Genomic DNA, 11,655 nt, shown 5'->3' with positions numbered 1-11,655 from the left:
ATTATGTGAGAAATTGGCTCTTGGTTACTCATTCAAGAGAAATAATCAGAATTCATAGCAAATGGCATTTATCTTTTTGCATTTAGGATTTTGGCTTTAATTTGAGACTCCCTTCCTGAAATGCAAAATGAAAGAATTTAAAACAAGCAACAGCTAAAAGATTCCTGGCCAAGAAATTGCTTCGGCAGCATCTTGATTTCTTGAGTCATTTTTTTCGACTTTTCTCTGAAGTTGTGTTCTGGCAAATCTGATGGAATCAATATGTTCTTTATGGCCAAACTGTTTTCAGGCTTCATCTAGTCATCTGTTCTAGAAAAAGCCATTAAGTCAGTAAAAAGAAGTTGGGGCAAGTTTTACTGCAGAGAACGAGGTTTTTTTTCTCCCAATACAAAACACTGACCCAAGTGGAAAAGTGTGCATGCAGGAGTTTCAGAAATCAAAGTCAAGATCAGTCTTAACCATGAGCAGAGTTAACTGTGGCCCTGTGATATGTTGGTCTAGTGAAGACTATGACAATAAACTTTTTTCCGCCCTGACTTTCACTCAAAACCTCAGAATACAATAGGAAATATCTCCTTTAGGTCAACAAACATCCTATTTTAAAATATAAATTTTCTGGTGAGGTGTCAGAGAGGAAGATGAGCGCGCAGGTGGGGAGTTCAGGGCACAGATGGGAGTGGTGAGATTGTAATGCTGGGTTTTTGGAAAAATCCTCCAAGAACACCAAAGAGCAAGAAAGAAAATATCTCCTGAGACAAATCTCCTCACATTTTCGATTTCATTTCTTCCTCAATAATCTTCATATTTGTTTTTCATTTCAAACCATCTTATATACTTCTGGGAGAAAGGCAAAGTATGAAATTGAACTATTAACTTGGGCTTGGTACTGGCTGAAGCAAAAGGATCCTGCACTTTCTTAAAGTTGAAAGGAAAAGCCTTCACCCTTTCTTATTTGACAAGATTCTGTAGTTCCAAAAACCTTTTGAGGCCCAAACTTTGAACAGACAAATTCTGTGTTTTGTTTTGTTTTCCTAGTAGATGTGCCTCTAAACAAACCAAAACAACCCCTCTTCTCGAGTGGTGGTACCATCTTTCCAGATTCTGCCTTTAAAAAACTTAGACGGTAAGCAGAGTAGTAGGAGGCTGAGTCCTTTGATTATGATGTAATAGGGGCACACCACACAGCTCGGGGCTGTTCTGGGCACAAAGAAGTTCCGCTTGCTCTGATTCTGCAGAGTGAGGAGGAGCGGCAGCAGCCCTGGATTTCCCCCGTTTCAGAGACGCTTCACTCGGGGAAGTCAGTGCTCAAGCACACTAGCCAGGCAGACGGAAAACCTTGGCTGGGTTGTATCCAGCCACTGTAACCCAGGCCCATCCCCTGCAAGGTCATCATTCGCCTCAGCAAGGGGCAGCTTTGGTTCGGAGGAGAGTCAGCAACAGAAATTATAGAAATGGAGCCAATCGACAGCCGGGCCTTTGAGGGATGCTGAACTGAAGTTACCTAAGGTGCTGTAGGCTTCTAGTATGAGACCCTCAGATCTGCTGCTGGTACAGAGCCCTTGAGTGAAGACATAATTTGTGTTCTCATCAATTCACCATTTCCATGAAGCCTTCCCAGACCCCTGAAACCCATGTGGATCTCATCATAACTGCCCTCCTTCAACTTCTGGCGCTTTCAGTGTTCATCTCGCCTACTGATTCCAGTTGTTTAGTGTGGCTCACTCAAGGACCATGAGGGAAAACATCCTGAGCTAGTTTGGGGCCTGGTAAGAAAAAGTCCCACGACGCCATGGCTGAGTGGGGATGTCCACCATGAGCAGACAGGAAGCAGAGCAGTGATATTCCAGCCACATTTCCTGGCGGTGTGCCGATGACATCATCACTTACCTTATTTCCCAGTGGAGAGATGAAGTCCTTCAGCTCTAAGACCACGTATTCTGCCCTTTTGTATTCTCCCCCAGTGCCCAGCACAGTGCTAGAAACACTTATTTACTTGTTTTAAACTATCATTGCAAACTTTCAGCAATTCTAGAATCACCGGCACAGTCTGCACAGCCATTCTATTGGTTTGCTACACAATCTCTGTAATCATCTCAGAACCTTTCATATCACACATCCTTTCTCTCTCTTGCTCTCTCTCACTCCTTCTCTCACTGCATTAGTATAGATGATTGGGGTAATAAAATGCCACACATTAGAGAACACTGACATATGGCATATAATCAAGTGCTTAATTACGTGACACACATTGCAGGAATTCAGGGATAATGAACATCAGTATGTAGGCATACCCAGTTTGTGAGTGGGTTCTCTTGTTTCACAAGTATTTATTGAGGGACTGTTCTGCGCCAAGACAGTGCTAGTCACTAGAAACAATGGCTAGCAAAACTGGTACACGGGACTCTTTCCTGCCTGTTCCTGTGACACTTACAGGCTCTTCCACTCCCAGCTGTGTATATGTATATGGGTACCCAGAGCAGGGAGCAGGCTACTGCCACCCTGAACCACTGAATGGGGACCTCAGTGCCCAGTTTCCAGCAAACCGTCTTCCACACAATAGGCAATCACTATTTCAATTTTTTTCACCATAGGTTCTGCCTATTCTACGAGTTCATATAATTGGAATCATATAGTATGCACTCCCTTGTGTATGGCTTGCTTCACTCAGAATATTGCATTTAAGATTCATCCATACTGTTGCATGCTATAGGTGTTTGCTGTAGTATTGCTGAGTAGTATTTCATCACATGGATGTACCACAATTCATGATGTACCACTGCTATTCGTGAACATCTGGACTATTCCCAGCTTGGGGGCCTGCTCCCTTCTTGCCTGTCATTTTGCCTTTTTCCTGCTTATATGGGCCATCCTCCCATATTGAAGAGACTGGTCCATAGAGACATACTGACAATGGTTGCAGCTACTTGCTGAGTGACATTAGCAAGTTGTTAGACTTCTCTGACTCTCCATTTGCTCTTCTAGGGACAATAGTGATAATACTTAGTAATACCTTAGAGTGGGAAGGAACTCAAAGAACCAGAACCTGGAACATCACAGTATTTAATATGACAGCTTTATTTTTATGACTATTATATTAGTTTTCTATGGCTGCTATAAGCAAGAACCACAAACTTGATGGCTTAAAACAACAGAAATGTTTTCTCTCACAGTTCTGGAGTCTAAAACCCAAAATCAAAGTGTAGGCAGACTCATACTGCCTTTATAGACTCTAGAGGAAAATTTGTTCCATGTGTTTCTCTGAGTTTCTGGTGTTGACAGCAAACCCTGGCATTATTTGGCTTGCAGATACATCATTCCAATCTCGACCTCTATCTTCACATGTATCCTTCCAATGATTTTTGTCTCTGTGTCTCTACTCCTGTTGTCATGAGGACACCAGTCACATTGGAATACAGGCCCACCCTCCTGCAATATGACCACATCATACCTAATTACATATACGATTACCCTATTTCCAAATAAAATTCACACTTTAATGTTCCAGGAAGAGCATGAATTTGAGAACATTATCCAACTCCATACAACTACTCCCCAACTAAACTGTAAAATCGTTTACTTAAAGGATTGTGTTTTATGTCATATTCTTGTACATCCCTCAGTGGTCAATAAATGTTTAAGTGAAGCAGAAATGGACAATGATGATGGATTTAAGTTGTACTTTGAGGATTGGTAAGAAGAAAAGATCGAACAGCAGAATAAAGCATAGAATTTTAGCCTCGGTTTCTGTAGGTTTCAATGTATATTTTTTGGGAAGTTTTGGAGTCAAGAAACTAATATACCTTCATGTAGCTAATCGGAGGTTCATGTTGTTCCACTTAGGAGACTTAATAAAAAAATAAAGTTAGAAAAAGATTGAAAGTGATTTTAAGATTTTATTTCAGCTATAGTAAGACATTTCTTTAACATTTATTCTCAGATAAAACAGTGCTCTGACATTCTCCTAGACCTGGTGAATTCCCTCTAGGAGCAGAGGCTGCTGAAATACATAAACACTGCACCACAAAAATCATTCACTTCCCAGTTCTTCAGGTAAGAAGAGAAAAAAAATAAAGTTCAAATTCCCTGTTTACATGAGATAGATATTAATAGGGACCACATGTATCCTGATTTATTTTGTACTTTCTCTGTTGTTTATGTAACTTTGCCCTGATGGCCAAATTCCATAGGATTAGGGTATGCCAAGTGTTAGAATCACAATCAGATATAAATTAGATGAAGTTTCAGTCTTATTATCAATAATATATAATTATAGACATATAAAGGATATATGAAGCCTACCTGGTTTCTTCTTATGGTCTTCAATCATTTTTTTGAATAAAAAGATATAAAGCCTCCCCAGTAGTGCTATGTCTCAAAGATTACGAAACATTTCTAGTAGAAAAAAAAAAAAATACCCCACAAAATGACCATTTTTCTCATTGGTAGTCTTCTGTGTAGTTCCGCAACCTGTTTGTAGGAATATACATTTTTCCTAAAGGACTCAACAAAAATGCTTTTATTTTGAAAGTAAGCAAAATAAACCAAAAAGCATTTACATTTTTCTGAACTCACTACAGTTCTAAAGTAGTTTCTCTTCACCCCACTAAAATAATTGCTTGAAAGTTTGCCTAACTATCCAAACCAATTCCCACATGTCATAAGAGAAAACAGTGAAGCCAACTATATAGTTAAGCAAAAAAGGTCACCTGCTTACATAGTGAAGGTATAGAACAAAAAAACAAAGGAGCTCCTGGCATGTCAAATATGATCCATGCATGCTCTTCCACTTTTACTAAATTTTATCAATTATAATCTAGTTTGATTTAATCCCCAAAGAGTTAGATTAAAATTCAAACTCTTGCTGAGAGAGATAACTAAGAAAAAAAATAAATCAAATTAAATCCCACATGTCTAGGTATATTTATAATATCAGATGATGCCTTGGTAGGGACCTGAGGGAATGAGACCTTGTGCAAACACATTTTTACAAGTATGAGAACCACATTTGCGATACTCCTTATGGTTCAGAGAGTATCTCCTTATTTTTCCCATAATATCTTTATAAGAATCTAACAGAGGTTTTTCTTAAATTGACATTAAATTCACGAAACATAGAATTAAGGACTTAAAAACGTACATATCGGTGGCATTTAGTACATTCACAATGTGGTGAAATCACTACCTCTATCTAGTTCCAAAACATTTTCATCATTCCAAAATAAAACCTCATACCCATAAAGCTGGTACTCCCCATTTCCCCTTCCCCTCACCCCCAGACAACCACCAATCTGCTATCTCTATGAATTTACCTCTTCTTACTGTGTCACATCTATAGCCATTACATTATGAATGACACAAAACATTAAGAATATATTTTCTCAATATTCAAATATTATTCTCTGATTCAGCAAAGAAATCATTGACAAATGGAATAAGTAAAGTTCCAATACATGAGATTATATTTAGTTTAAGGAATTTGTATGCATATGAGAAATAGGCTAACAGTTGGCCAAATATAATACTTAATGACAATAAATGTATTGTGAAAAGAATTAGAGCATTGGATGCAACTTCATTTGTCAGATCATTGTTGAATTACAACATTTGGCTAAGGATACAAGAATTAGACAAAAATCAACAAAAAATTCTGGCAGAATCAGTTAGCTATGTGGAATTCACAATGAAGAGTATTTTTATTAGTTTTTAAATGTGGCTACAAATTCTGAACAATAAAATTATAATAATTTGTGTATGTACATATGCATATTTTAGGAAAACTGGTTATTAGACATTTTCCAGTATAGCAATACCCTCAAGCATTAATGACTTGAGTCTTTCAAAAGAGAAGAATAATAATACTGATTGCATAAGGTTAGCATGAGTTTCTCCTAGTGCAATTTCTGGCAAAGAGTAAGTGCAGTAAATGTTAGCTATTGTTATTTACAGAGAGCCAAACTGAAGTTCATTGGAGTTAAGTAATCAGCCAAAGGTAGTTTAGTTTGTAAAATTATACACTATATTATAAGCTTTTTGAAGACATGGACTTTGTCTCATTCAACTGGAAGACATTCCCAGCACCTTGAGAAAAATTCACATATTTGATACTCCAGTGTGCTACAGAAAATTATTTTGAGGACTCTAATCCAGAAGAAAGAGCACTAGATTTATTGTTGGGAAGACTGGGCTTGGGTGTCACCATTGCCACTAATTCAACAGAGAATTTTCACAAGTCATTTATTGATCATCTCAAACCCTTCACACTTGTGTTCAACTTTGATCCCCCTAAAATTTGTACTAACACTGAGTATTTATACTGTTACAGCAGTATCAGTCAGACTCAATCGCAAGCTTCGCAGGTCATGTAATGCTATTTAATATCAAGTATAACATATTGAAAGTCAAGGATAAGAGTTACAGGATTAAGTTGATGCCAGTAAAAAATTAAGTATTTGTAACAACAAGCAAGAACTTTGCAATGTGACTGTGTAAGAGAGCGCAGTCAGGGTAGAACTGGTTCTACTCTAATAATGACAGCACTAAAAGAGTATTTAAATATCACAATAAAGTTGGATGCTTTCTGTGTCAATGTGAGGCTACACTGTATTATAATTATTGCAATTAAAATATTATACATACATATATTATACATATATGACAATTATAATTATTGTAATTATTCTAAGTAATTATATGTAATATATTTGATTATATACAATTATGTGTGATATATTTAATTATATAATAAATATATTATAAACTATATAAGTAAAATTATTATTGTTATTAATTTCCATGCTACTTGATCTCAATAAAGCTTCTGGCATAAATGCCAGTATTGAAAACTGTGCTGTGAACACACAGAAGTGAGGACACCTATGACAGTCCACGTTCTTCTAGTGTGCTTTTCACTTTGGAAGCAGTTTTGATGTCTTGCTATCCAGCTGTCTTTCTTCTATGGGTATGTTTGGTTCATCCTGGTATTCACAAGGAAGGTTATATCTTCCAGCTGAGGGTTCCTCTGGGATGGTAAAGGCCTAGAGGTAGCAGAGACTGATCAGTTTCCCAACAGGCTTCTACCTCCGCTTCCATCCTTTTCAACCATATGAAATTGATAATATTTGACTGCTTCTAACCTTCATAGAGTTCAACTTTAAATTTTCACTTTGTTCTCAAGGAAACTTCTGGAGACACTTGGGTTTTGCTATTTGGACTTCTTTCTATTTGCAGTGTTCTGCTTCATTTGTAACTTGAAAAAGACAGTTCCTAATATGTGAATCAGGGTTTAAGGATATGCTTTCTAAATGAAAAGAATTCCTTTCTCATACTCAAGCACTAGCTAAAATCACTCTAAACAAACGTAAGATAGCTATTTGATACATAAAGGAGAGACTGGAGTGACAAATATCAGTAACCTCTTAATGGTAAATAATTTGAAGAAAGAGCACAAACCACCAGATAATGAATATCTGTTCAGTCATGACTAAATTTTACTTTATCCATTAAAAGTTTTAAATTATTCAATTTAACCAATAAAAATAGGCTCACACAATTCAAATAAATGCCACATGGGTTGTAGATATACAACATACATACAACAAATAGCAAATGTATTTTCTAGGTCTGCCCACTGGGAGAGCCTAGAAACAGCAACACTCCAATAGTAATGAACTCATAAGTGCCCAGATCTTGGTTTCTAAATCTCATTCTCCAATAAAAAGAACTAGAGATCCTTGGAGGAGTATGTAATAGTTAATTTCAGGGCTGTATCAGGGAAAACATAAAAATAAGCATGGTTCATTTTGTGATATCAGAAAGTAAAGAAGTATTCGAAAACATGATGAAGATGGCCAGGCACGGTGGCTCACGCCTGCAATCCCAGCACTTTGGGAGGCCGGGGGCGGGGAGCGGATAACAAGGTCAAGAGATCGAGACCATCTGGTCAACGTGGCAAATCCCCGTCTCTACTAAAAACACAAAAATTAGCCAGGGGTGGTGGCGCATGCCTGTAGTCTCAGCTACTCAAGAGGCTGAGGCAGGAGAATCGCTTGAACCCAGGAGGCGGAGGTTGCAGTGAGCTGAGATCGCGCCACTGTACTCCAGCCTGGGCGACAGTGCAAGACTGTCAAAAAAAAAAAAACAAAAAACAATGATGATGAAGACGTGATGAAAGGCACAGGAGCCAACCCAAAAGTGCTCCCAATAGCCAAAGTTTGAATAGTTTGAAAAAAAAAAAAAATGATAGTTTGGGATTAGAATAAAAAGAATAATGTAAATATTTATGAGTCAATACTGATATTAATTTTTTAATGAATAAAGAAATAAATGGGAAAAGGAAGAACCACTGTTTCTTATAGAAAAATTCCAATTATTACATGTAGAAAGTATGAAGAAAATAGTATGTCATCATTAGAGTACCACAACAATAATCCACCGACAGCAACAAAAATTCATGGGCAAAGATTTAAAAAGAAATGGAGTATTTTCATAGTCACAATGTATCTTCTCCAAAATAAATACTTATTAGTTGCAAGGAAAAAACAATAACCACACAGTGGAGAAAGGAGCAAACACCACCTAACCAAACAATCAAGATTAGCATCACTAGTAACAAAACTTATTGATGTCATACACCCTCTTAGGATGTGATGCACTAAAAAGGGAACATTGCCTTTCTGGTATCCTTCCCAAAATGCAAAACCTCAGTCTAATCATGAAACATATTAGACAAGCCCAAATTGAGAAATGTTCTACAAAACATCTGACCTGAATTCTTTACAGTTATCAAGATCATAAAAGACCAGGAAAAACCGAGAAACTGTCACAGATTGCAGAAGAGACAATTAAAAGCAATGTGGGATCAAGTTTCTGGAACAGGAAAATAAGAATGTTAGTAAAAATAAAAAATTTTTTTAAAAAAAGGATGAGATCTGAATAAAGTCTAAATTATATTAATAGGATTATATCAATGTTAATTTCTTAGTTTTCATAATTGTTATGTGGTTATACAATATGTTAACAATAGAGAAGGCTGGGTGAAAGGCATATAAGAAATATACTGAATTTACAAATTTTCTATAAGTCTAAAATTAAGTCAAAATAGGAGAAATGCAATTTAAAAGAAAATATAATACAGTGGAACAAATTCTATAAAAACGTCCCCATATTTGCATTCTAGTCTGAGTAGTATCATTACTTTATTCTGTACCTTTTGGCAAATCTGTTCCCTCTCCTGGGCCTCAGTTTCTTTTTTAAAATAAGGGGAAGAGACCAGATAGTCTTTAAGGTTCTACAATTAATTCAAAGAGTCTTGTTCATTGTCTTAGAGTATGAGAATGCTGTCTATGCTCTACTCACCAGGCTAATGATTTCAATTGGTTCCTTTACAAAGAAATAAATGATTATTATAGAAAATTTGGAATATTCAGGAAATCACATCACATGTTAGAATATATTTTTCCAATCCTTTATTAATGTATACATATATGTGTGATGTGATTTTTATGAAAACAGCATCATAAAAAAGTATCATATAATACACAATATTTTCTTTCTCCTTAAAACTCTTCCCCTGCTTCACTGAGATATAATTAGCATATAATAAACTATACATATTTACTATACATGTTTTGACGATTCTTGACATATATGCACACCAGCAAAACCACAATCAGTGTAATGAGCATACTCATCACCCTGAAAAGTTTTCTTATATCTCTTTGTAATCCCTTCCTACACCCCTCAATGTCTCTCTTTCCTCTCCACTTTTTTCTTAAGCAACCACTGATCTGCTATTACTCTCGATTCATCTGCGTTTTCCAAAAATTACATAAATGGAATTATAAACTATATACTTGTTTTGTTTGGCTTTCTGTAATCCCCTAATGGGTTATTCTTGCCAGCTGCACAGACAAAACCAGTTCACTGAGATCATGGTACTGCAGTAAAGAAACAGTTTAATTAATGCAGAGCTAGCCATGCAAAAGGACTGGAGTTATTATTCAAATTGGTCTCCCCGAGAACTCAGAGATTAGTGTTTTTATAAATGATTTGATGGGCAGGGGCCTAGGGAATGAGTGCTTCTGATTGGTTGAGGATGAAATCATAGGCGTGTAGAAAATAGTCCTTGTGCACTGAATCCATCTCTCAGTGAGGTCCACAGTACCAGTTGAGTCATGAGTCCCAGGACCAGATGGAGTCAGTCAGTTGCCAGAATGCAAAAGTCTAAAAAACATCTCAAAAGATCAATCTTAGGTTCTACAATAGTTATGTTCTATATAGGCGCAATAAGGGAAGTAACAAATCTTGTGACCTCTGACCACATGACCTGAGTAGCAAGGGATTATAGAAAATCAAGCTAGGGGACAATAGCTGGTTATCATTCAAGTACACCTGCATTTCAGAAGAATTTAGGTGCCTCTCATAACTCTAACTTTGTGAACTTTCATTAGTATTACAAAGGTGGTTTCAGTCCCTGAGCAAGAAGGTTCATTTTAGGGAGGGACCTATTATTATCCTTGCTTCAAAGTTTAACTGTAAACTAAATTATTCCAGTGCTTAGCTTGGTCTATCCTCAGGGGTGAGCAAAGATAGCCAGCCTGTGAAGCTAGAAGCAAGATGGAGTCAGCCATGCTAGACTTCTCTCACTGTCATAATCTGCAAAGATAGTTTCATTTCTTCTCTCAGCATAATTATTTTGAGATTCATCCATATTCTTATGTGTATCAAGAGTTCATCCCTTGTTACAGCTGAGCAATATTCCACTGTGTAGCTGTAGCACAAGTTGCCTACCCACTCACCTGTTGATGGACCACTTGGGTTGTTTTCAGTTTGGGACTATTCCGTAGTGAATCACTATGAATATTTATGCAGTTTTTGTTTGGACATATGTTTTTTTTTCTCTTGGATAAGTACCTAAGAGTGGAATGACTGGAGTGTATGGTAAGTGTATGCTTAACTTTTAAATAGTTTTCTAAAGCAATAACAACACTTCACATTCCCACCAGCAGTGTATGAGACTTCCAGTTACTTCACAGACTCAAGACAAAATTGGTATAGTCAGTTGCTTTCATTTCAGCCACTTTTTAACACTTTAACAAACCTTTAATTCCAAAAGAAAATAATCTATAATGGTCAGTAATGTGCAACATACTTTCATGTTTCTTTCATAGGTATCTATGTAATACAAGTTTATTTGTATATTTGCAATATACAATAACCTATCTTAGATATGAGACCTAACAGGATGAAAATATTTTCTTGCAATTATTACTTTATGCCTATGGAGGGTCTGAACTTGTAATGTCCTCCTGTCTTACATCCAAGTTAATGACAGTGCCCTCTCAAAGTTTTTCAGAAATTATTAATGACCTAATTTCATTTAAAAAATTATTTCAGCAAATATGAAAATAGAAAATCCTGTTATTCTTTATCCATTCATAATATGACAAAAAAAGACATGATACATTCCTCTATAGAAAAAGTGGGTTTAGAGAACAGTTCTGATAGTATTTCACATGATAAAGTATCAGAAAGTCTAGTAAGCAGCTCCCATGACCGGGCGCGGTGGTTCACGCCTGTAATCCCAGCACTTTGGGAGGCGGAGGCGGGCGGATCAGGAGGTCAGGAGATCGAGAACATCCTGGCTAACACGGTGAA

The 11,655-nt window shown here is 36.7% G+C and overlaps 1 pseudogene; it reads right to left on the bottom strand.

Moving 5' to 3' along the window:
• Positions 1 to 4,929: 4,929 nt before the first annotated feature.
• Positions 4,930 to 11,655, bottom strand: part of LOC105545407 — a 7,499-nt pseudogene continuing 773 nt past the window's right edge.

The sequence above is a fragment of the Mandrillus leucophaeus genome, unplaced genomic scaffold, assembly GCF_000951045.1.
Source record: "Mandrillus leucophaeus isolate KB7577 unplaced genomic scaffold, Mleu.le_1.0 Scaffold327, whole genome shotgun sequence".
Classification (NCBI taxonomy): Eukaryota; Metazoa; Chordata; class Mammalia; order Primates; family Cercopithecidae; genus Mandrillus; species Mandrillus leucophaeus.
The sequence above is the reverse complement of the archived record's forward strand: the minus strand, read 5'-3'. Positions and strand labels throughout refer to the sequence as shown.